The sequence below is a fragment of the Diceros bicornis genome, chromosome 12 (genome assembly GCF_020826845.1).
Source record: "Diceros bicornis minor isolate mBicDic1 chromosome 12, mDicBic1.mat.cur, whole genome shotgun sequence".
Lineage (NCBI taxonomy): Eukaryota > Metazoa > Chordata > Mammalia > Perissodactyla > Rhinocerotidae > Diceros > Diceros bicornis.
Window position 1 is genome coordinate 13,653,492 of NC_080751.1, and position 10,141 is coordinate 13,663,632.

Genomic DNA, 10,141 nt, shown 5'->3' on the forward strand with positions numbered 1-10,141 from the left:
TTTAGTTGCCCAAAAAAGATTAACTGATGTTCTTGCTTTCAAATCCAGAAACGCCTGTGAGGTACACATAGACCCAGCATGGGTTAGATTGCCATCTCTGGAGAAAGCAGCTAGGATAGTGGATAAGGTATTAGGATTGGTCCAGCTTGAGTCCAGGCTCAGCCGTGGTGCATCATCTCTGGCCAGGAGTGCAGTTATAGATCATAAGGAACAGAGAAACTGCCATAGGAACCACGAGGATGGAGAAGGAGAGGAGTCAGGAGTGGAAAAAGAATGCGTTCTTAACCTATTCCCCCATGAACTTGTTCTTCATCAAATCTCTTCCCAGGTAAATTGACCTGAAACGTATGGTTCCCCAACCTTAATTCATAAGCTCTTAGAGCTGTGCTATAAACAGTTTGGCAGGAACAATCACATTCCTTCATTGTCTGAGAGATAACAGACAAGGGGTAGTGATTGCCCACGAGGCATGTGGCCCGGCCCATTCACCTTCGCTGGACCCACCCTGCTCTCCTCACACTGTGACTTGATTGGGTGTCTTTAGCAATGGCCCAGATTCCAACAGAAGATCAAAGAAACATATAGTTTAACCCTTACCTGGGGCAGGCATTTTGCTTGCAAGTCATGTTCTCATCTCTCGCTTGTCTTTTCTTTCCTTGAAAGACAAAAGGCTTCTTTTTCTTGTTTTCCCATCTAAGGCTTCTTTCTGATCAGTGCTGCACTGCTTTCAAAATATGCTTATTCCAGCCAGTGCACAATAATGGCCGGGATGGACTCAAGATTGAAACCAGGCTTCCATTCAGCTTTGTCTGCCACCCACGTACCACACGCATCCAGCAGAGCTGCCTCTGCTTGAATCCCTAAAGCCGAGGAAACGGAAAAGAAAAGGCCAAACCATTGCTGACCTCACTCTCAGAGGTGCCTCGGCCTTTATTCCTGGGGAAGGGGAGCGAGAGGGGAGGGTGACCACAGGCGTAAATGCAAAAGGTGGGGCTCAGGGCCTCCTATCCCTTCAACCAGAGCAGTGCTCCTGTGATCTCTGTTATATGCAGGGCCTCTCTGCAGATTTTACTTGAAGAAAAAATTCCAATGCTGGAGAAAACCTGACAACCACTGCCCTAACCAAATACGGGGCTACAGGGTTTCCTGCCACTTACACGCGCCAGCAGCTGCTCTCAGTCCTCTTTCTTCTGATTTGGTTTTCTTTTAAGGATCTTCCTTACTTGGAAGTTGTTTCTCCAGGATCTGCCTTGTACCTAATCTAGTTATCCCTTTTTGGTGTATTGAGAAAGAATTTTTTATTTTTTGGTTTTTAAGTTTTAAAAAAATTATTGAAATAATCAATGTTCATTGAGGAAAAATTGTTTAAAAAATTATAAAATGCGCAAAAGAAAAAAAAAAGTGACTAAAAATTATCCTCCTATTCCTCACCACCCGGAGACAGCTACTTTTAACATTCAGTCCAACACTAAATCCTGAAATTGTGCCCTCAACGCATTTGGGAAGTCCATCCACTTCATTCCATTTCTACTGCCATATCCCTGGTCCAAGTCTCTTAACTGGTCTCTTAATCTGTTAAAAATAGTATCTAATACATCACTCCCTTGGTTAAAACCTTTCAATGGCCTCAGTGGACAAGTAAAACACCCTTCCTGTGAGCCACAAGGGGCTGCATGCTTTGGCCCTGGGAACATCTTTAGCCGTGTTTTCACTCCACTATTTCACTCTGAGGGTCTCATGTCAGCCTCCAGTGGTTCCTTCTGCACAATACGTCCAAGAAATTCCTCCATGTGCATGTGTTGGAACCCACCCTGGTTCGAGTGCTAATACAGACAAACACCTCTTTGCTTATTTCACTGAGAATGTGAGGAAGGAGAGATTAGGTACATGGATTCATGTTGCCATCTTGTCACCTTAAGAAAAAGCTCCTTCTCACTCAAGAGCCGTTTGTGAAGTGCAAGCTGCATCCCTAAGACGTGGTGATAAAGGTCAGAATAAACAGATTTGGCCATATTGGGTGCCTGATCACCAGGCAGGGCTGCTTTCAACACTGGAAAAGCAATACCATCACCATCATTGGTCCTTTCATTGACCTCAGTCACGTGATCTGTAGGTTTAGTGTCCACGGCAAGTTTAGTGGCATTGTCTAAGCTGAGACTGGGAAGCTTGTGATCATTGGGAAGTACGTCTCCAGCTTATAACACCAAATGGGGATGATGTTCATGCTGAATATGTCGTGGAGTCCGCTGGTGTCTTCAGTACCTTCTAGAAGGCTAAGGTTCACTTAAAGGGTAAACCCCAAAGGGTCATCATCTCTACCCCTTCTGCTGATGCTGCCATGTTTTAGTGTTTGTGGTGACAGTGAACCATGAGATGTATGACCACTCTCTCAAGATTATCAGCAGTGCCTCCTGCATCAACTCTTGGCCTCCTTGGCCCAGGTCATCATAACAGCATTGGCACTGCAGAGAGATTGGTAACCACACCCACGCTATTACTGCCATATAGAAAGCTTTAGATAGCTCCACTGGAACTCTGGCATGATGGCTGGGGTGCTTCCCAGAACGTCAGCCCTATGTCCACTGGTACTGCCAAGGCTGTGGGAAGGACCTCCCTGAGCTGAACAGGAAGCTCATTGGCATGGTCTTCCAAGTTCCCATCCCAAGGTGTCTTTCATGGATCTGACCTGACCTCTGGAGAAAGCTGCAATGTATGACAACACTGAAAAAATGGTGAAGCAGGCATCATTAGACCCTTTAGAGGTGTTCCAGGTGACAGTGAGATTTTACAGTAACACTCACTTCTAGTATAATGATGAATTTGGCTATAATGTCTGTGTGGTCTGTGTGTGGACTTCATAGCCCATGTGGACGCTAAGAAATAAGCACCCTGGTCCGGACCATCAGCCCCAGCAACAGCATGAGAAGAGAAATGTTCCTGGCCTCTGGAAGGGGCGGGGGAGGGGTGTCACTGGCTGTTACAGAATAAATTGTGTCCCCCTAAGTCATATGTTGGCTGTTACAGAATAAATTGTGTCCCCTTAAGTCATATGTTGAAGCTCTAACCCCCAGTGTGATGGTATTTGGAGAAGGGGACTTTGGGAGGTAATTAGATTTATATGAAGTCATGAGGGTGGGGCCCCCATGATGGAATTCATGCCCTTATAAGAAGAAACACCAGAGAGAAGGCAACTGTTTACAAGGCAGCAGGAGAGCTGTCACCAGAAACCAACTATGCTGGCTCCTTGATCTTGGACTTCCAGCCTCCAGAACTATAATAAAATAAAGTTCTGTTGTCTAAACCACCCAGTCTATGGTGTTTTGTTATGGTAGCCCAAGCTGCCTAAGACACTGGCCCAGCTCTATTCCTCAATCCCTGAGAATCTCATCCTCAATGCATTTCCATCCCAGGTGTCTTGAAGAAGAGAAGTGGCTTGTAGAGACCTACCTTGTCACAGGTCATCAGTCACATCAGTAAAGTCTATACTGTGCCTCCCCACAAAGAAAAAAAGTTAAATGAAACAAACCAAAACAAAACCAAAGCAAAACAACAACAAAAAAGAAACAGAGTACCTCATTACAGTTCAAATCAGAAAACAGAACACAACAAAAGGGAAAAAAAAGAAAGGAAGAAAAGTAAATGGTTAGCAGCATAAAATCTCCGGCTAAAATCTCTCAGTTGGGAGCCAATGAGATTTTCTGAGCAGAATCAGTGCCTATAGCTTGGCACCCCCAATGGAAGACTTTTATGATAGAAAATTAAGGAACCAAAAGTCAGACCTGAAGCTTCATCCTTTTCTTACAGCATGTGCTAGCAACTCCTGCTTCTACAAGTTCATGGTTCTAAACCACCTGACAGGAATAAGTGAACCCTTTAGGAAACGACCTGTCTTGGGACCAATCTTCCCTCACACTTCACACATCACTCTATTTTTGTATTAATATGTAGCAATCTAAATATTTGTATAGCAATATATAGTTACAAATGATTTTCATATATATTATCTATCTAATTCCAGTTCCTATATTCAAATGCAAATTAGTCACATTTCAGGAAGCTCCAATCTTGGTTCTCTAATCCCAATATTTTCAGTAATTTGCATTAAAGTGAGGAAGTGGGTCACCCTTGAGCATCCTACTTTCCCTTCTTATGCTCCAAGGCTCCCCTGTCCTGTCCTGTGGTCTTTATCTGACAAAATGCACAGTGTGGGCGCAGTGGGTGTGCTTCAGAAATATTTGCTGAGTGAATAAGTGAATGGAAAAACACACGAATATATCTACATTTAAATTAATAGTTTAGTGCATTTTTCCCACTTGTCTGTGACCTCTTAGTTAATTCTCCCGTAGCTTTATCCCCGTTGCCTACATCTCCTTCGTATCCCTCTTGTGTATGTTGAAATCACAGCAGGCAATGAATTGCCCGCTGAACATGCCAAGTACTTTCTTCTTTAGCATCTGAACTCAAGCTTTTCTCTCAGCGTGGAATGCCCTTCTCTCCTATACCCTTGTCTACCAAATGAGCTCCCCTCGTCCATCACTGCCCAGTCCAAATACTGAGTCCAACTTGTAGATTTCCCACTTCATTCTCCCAGTCAGTATTAATTGCGTGCCCCCATTGCACTTTACAGATGCTTCTATTACAGAATTTACAAAACCGAATTATAACAATTTATCTTAAAGGTGTGTTCATTTCTTTCCTAGACTAGTGAATCCTAACTCAGGCTATGTAGCAAAACCACCCGGAGAACTTTTATTGAACCAGATTCTCTGGGACGGAGACTGAAAATCTTTATTTCTATTTAACAAGGACCTCAGTTGCAATCTTCTGCAATCCTTTGGGCTGGCTTTAGGAAATTGTTGCTTAGACTGTGTGGTCCTGCAATCAAGGAGTGCATTTTACTTAGCTTTGTATCCTAAGCCTAGCAAAGTGTTGGTCTACAGGAGGCACTCAATACATGTTTATTGACTAAAATGCAATTGATTATAACTTCTTGCCTGCAGCTCTCAAATTCTTGAATTTAACAGAAGAAAAGGCAGCATATAAAGGAAAAAAAATTGCTAATAGTGAAATTTCTGGGAGCTGTTATATTGATATATGATATTTAGGGCAAAGCAATCTTTGTCTATAAGACCCATAAAGAAGGCCTTTGCATAAAGGAGGGAGTCTCTCCCCATCCCCTAAACTTACCAGAAGCTCACACCTTAACTTTGAATACAAGTTGTATGAACCGACTAGGGGAATGATCTCAGTCATGTAAGTGTGCACCAGCTTCCTCTCATCCTTTTGTGTTGGTTACTAGGATATAGAGTCTCACCAAGTGTTCAATTGATCACCAGAGGACGAGATGGCTTATTGCTGCTGCTCAGGTCATAAAAAGCATTAAGACATCAAAGAGTGAGTTCTGTCTTGCCACATTTCAGAGAATTAAACTAAGAGCTTTCAGTCCTTCTTTGCTGTTTCTTCTCTATTCCAGAGCAGCTAAGTTTCATGACCAATAGCAGAGAATCTACTGCTCTAATCAAATGAAACAGTAAAAGACAGCTTGAGAGTGTACATAACTCCTGAGACCTCCTTATCAGAATAGCTTAAAAGCACTTTGAGAATATTAGCTATTAGGACCATAAATAACTGTCAAATCTTCTTATCTTGTCAGATTGCTTAGTTGCTTCTCTGGGGCAGTATTGACTTTCTGCTTCATCCTATGCTGTAAATATTGTAAAGTTCCTTAAATGGTATATGTCTCCTTCTCTTTTGTATCTATCTTGTTGCTTTGCCCAGTGTAGGTGACCAAGAAGTGCTGAACTTGTTAATATAGTATCCTTTGCTTTTACTTTCATTTTATTGATTTAATTATAAAGGTAATATAAACTTCTGAAAAAAATCTCAAATGTGCATGAATATATCAGGTAAAAAGTTAAAGGTTTTAACGAAAGAGAGAAGGCTAGAATGACCCTGGTGGTGACATTGAAAAAGGATTTTTGTGGTCATGAGACTTGTGCCCTGATCAGCAGGCCATTCATAGCTACATTCAATACTAGCTACCAGTACAAAACACGGCCCCCACACATAAAATCCCCTTTAACTTAGGATGAGATATACAGACTTTTCTGTCATAGCTCTCTTCCTTCCTCTCCCCTCAGAAGTTAGTCGTTCTTTTCCATCTCTCTATCGCCGAGCAACTGACTTTTGGGAAAGTGGAAAAATCTCACCTTCAATACTGATGAGTCAATTTGAAAGTTACGTGGTTAGAAGAATGCATAAAAATTCCAGGGACTGGGATGGAGCTGAAGTCAATGTGACTCATGGGGGATGAAACAGAGTTGGTGTCTTGACATGAGTACAGCCATGTTTGGCCGCTCCATTGACCTACAGCCACCAGCACAAAAAAGAAATATAAAAGCTGCTTTCTGCGTGGTGGGAACTGGCCTTTCCCCGGGAACTGGCCTTTCTCCCACAGAGAGAGTTGCAAGTTGTAACATTTCAAGGCTCTTGGAGCGTCGTAGCATGGGATGGACTGGCCATCTGTGCCGGGCTGGGACGATAACCAAAGAGAACAATGCACGTACACAACTACTAGGCTGGAACGTTAGCCAGGGGGCTCAGTGCACGTACGCCACTGATAACCATTTTGTGCATGGGAACACTAAATGCTTGCTCTGCAAACTCTGTAATTGCTTACTCTGAAAATTACTGATGGTATAAAAACTGCTGGAAACTGAGCTCTAGTGAGAGTTCCACCTGTGGAAGGGACACCTTGCCCAGGATGTGTGATCCTTGCCCAGCCGCGTCGATTGACAGGGCTCTCCCGGAAGTGGGGCGTGGATGTTGTGAGTAACTGATTTGATGTGAAGTAATTGATTTGATATGAAGTAATTGATTTGATGTGTTCTCTTTTCGGTCAACCTGGTGTTTCTCTTTCCGGTTGATTTGTGTCATTTCTCTTCAGCCGATGTGGGTGTTTTCCCTTTCCAGTCGGGCTAATGTTTTTTCCCTCTTAATATTTGACCTGTTTGGATCTGTTTGCAGACTGTCGCCTTTACTATCCTCTATATAATAAAATATACCTTCAGTCCATTTGTTTGGAGTGGAAAGTGTCTTTTACGTCTCCGATCGACTCCCCGAACCTCTCATAACAGTTGGGCACGGAGCAGGCAGAGATAGATGAGACGGAGGCAAGAGCCAGAGTGTCCAGGAGCTAATCTACTCCTGGGTTTCAAGAGCTGCATCTCTTAAGTGAAGCTATTGGGCTCCTGACCACCCCCTATGATGCCCACCCCCTTCATATATGCACAAGTCTTTTAATGCTTATACCATAACATTTATAAGAATGTTCTGAGGTTTTCTATTTACCTGTTTTTCTGCTTCTGTATTTTATTCATCTTCGAGTTTCTACAGCCTGAATAGTACCTAGAATGTAGGTAAGAGTTTAACAATGGGTATTGGTTGAACGAGGGACTGAATGAATTATGCTTGGGATGGGTAAGGTGTGAAAGTGCTCATAATCTAATGAGATAAGAGCAAATGTATCCTAACACACAAAATGTTATTTTATTGAGTAGCTGGGATTGTTAGTGGTTAAAGAGAATCTAATATAGGGTCTGGACATGACCAAAATCCCTCCCAACATCTGGTATAGGCACCAAAATAATTCTGAACCAAGGATTTAATAGGAACCTGAGGACAATATGTCAATCATTTGATGGCTCATTTGAATCCCAATTTCACCCTTTATTAGCTGTATGACCTTGGGCAAGTTACTTCCTGTCTCTAAGCCTCAGTTTCCACATCTGTAAAATGGGGCTATATAGTAACCTACATCATAGAGGTTGTGGTGAGGTGTCAATGAGTTAAGTTATGTAGTGCTTAGAACAGAGCCTGGCACATATTAAAGGATCAATTATTACAGTATTTCTCAACTCCCCACCAACCACATGCCTGTGATCCACATCCAAGGTACATCCCATTGCCACCAACTTCTTCCAGGCTGTCATCCCTATCTACTTCACACTCCCCCTGCTGACTCTCCAGTTCTTATAACTTCCCCCTTCTGACCATTTTTACTATGTCCTGGATGTGATTAACATAACACCTTATAGAGAACTTAACCTATTTCAGACACTGTGCTAACTGTTTTCCATGAATCATTCTAACCTTCCTTCCAACTCTATGACTTAGGAGCCATTATTATCTCTAATGTTCAGATAAAGAAACAGAATCAGGGACTAGGTAACTTATCCAAGGTCACACAGCTTATGATTGATAGAAACTCGGATAAACCCAGCCTGCCCTCTGATCCACTTCATTATCCTCCCTCTCCAGTGTGGCAAAGACATTCCCTTCTCCATTTCCTTCACGTGGAATGCCTCCTCCCTCCCCCCAGGACGCTATGTTTCCTTGAGTTGCACCTCTCTGGGGTGGACACTGTTTAGATCCATCCATCCACAGGCCACATACTGCCTGCTAATACCCAGCTGGGTCTGGCCCCTGGAGCCAACCCACCCCTTGAGATGGGTTGAGTATCGTGTCCTAGGTTTCATAGTCTTCCCAGTCCTACTTAGATAACACGATGTATCAGCAAGAAGACACTCTCTCCAACCTACTCTTATCTGTACAAATTATATCCTCACTTTGACATGCTCTCTACTTCTGCAGAATTTGTCCTCTGCCCTTTTCAGAACTGACTTATTTTTTCCTAATTGTATCTTGTATGTCTGATGCTTTCTCCAGCTATATACTATAATATATAGGACAGAGCCATGTCATACTTTTTTGTTTTAGTCTGTTCAAAGGAGTTTCCTTAAAACAGAACAGTGGTCCGGGAGCCAGATGGACCTGACTGTAAACTTTGGCTCTCTACTTTCTAACTTTGTGACTTAGGGCATGTTATGTAACCTCTCTGTGCCTCAGCAATTACATCTACATAATGAACATACCCACCTCACAAGGTTGTCATATAGTTAAATGAAATAATGTGCTTGTAAAGTGCTGTGCCCAGTATATAGTCAATACTCAATACATCGTAGCAACAACTACTTGTGGTACCAGTGTTGCCTGCCGTGACCAGCACTGCCCCACTGAGTTGGGTGATCTGCAAGGCCATACATGCTGGGCATGCCATGATAAGTAATGAATGCAGGCTGACAGCTGGAATTGTTGGCCAGGTTGAGATGTGTTCCCTGCCCCAGCGACTTCCTCCCTAGGCTGTGTTTGGAACTATGGCTTTTATTCTGACTTCAGCCTCTCTTTGAGAGTCAGGCAGAACATTTCAGTTTCTCAAGCTTTCTGGCTTGTGTTTCCCATATTAAACTGATCCCTGCAGAACATGAGGTAACTGTGGAGCGGTGCTGTCTTTTAATACAAAGTTGTTGATTATGCTGCATCGATTTCTGACATGGGTGGGATTGCATCTCAATCAGAAGCTATTGTCCCCCACAAACCCCTATTGAAATTGCACCTGTGTTATTCTTGATAATAACAGGCTTCAAAGTTGTGGGCGAGGGCACTGTTGGGGTTCTGATGCCAGTCGGCTTGGAGGCGTTCACTGCCAGGTACCTGAAGCATCTCTACGCGTGAAAGGAAGGTGCCGCTCACAAAACCCCTCCTTGTTGTGATCCGGAGTACCATGAATAGCTGAGTGATTGCATTCACGAGAAGGTTCTAGCAAGGTGGTTTCAGAGAGTCAGATGGGGAGGGTGAGAAATAAATGAGGAGAAGGCAGAAGCGTTCAGTTCAGATGGGACTACAGTAACGCAGAACTTAGGTGTGTCTGTTGGGAAGGGATCTCAGGTCTTCTACTTCTAATGGCTAAAGATGAAGTAGTTTTGACCTGGTGAAGGTCATATCATAATGAGACTGGACCCTGCATCTTTTGGGTTCTTCCCCCACAGCTTTGTTTGGGCTGAAAGCACACCTGGCGCAGTTTGGCTTCATTGCCCAAGTTGTGGTACTTGGAACAGTATTGAGATAAATGAGTGGCAAGTGGCTGAGTGGTAAGAAAGGAGTATTCAGCGAGGGCAGGCTGGTCAGTGCTTCTCAGACCTGGTGTGCATAAGAACAACTAAGGGAGCATGTTACAATGACACACTCTTCCACCCCACCCCAGACCTGCTAAGTCAAAATGGTTTGGGGTAGGTTATAGTGC

At 43.3% G+C, this 10,141-nt stretch overlaps 1 pseudogene; it reads left to right on the top strand.

Moving 5' to 3' along the window:
- Positions 1 to 239: 239 nt before the first annotated feature.
- LOC131412270 (glyceraldehyde-3-phosphate dehydrogenase-like) lies at positions 240 to 9,573 on the top strand (annotated as a pseudogene).
- The last annotated feature ends 568 nt before the right edge of the window (positions 9,574 to 10,141 follow it).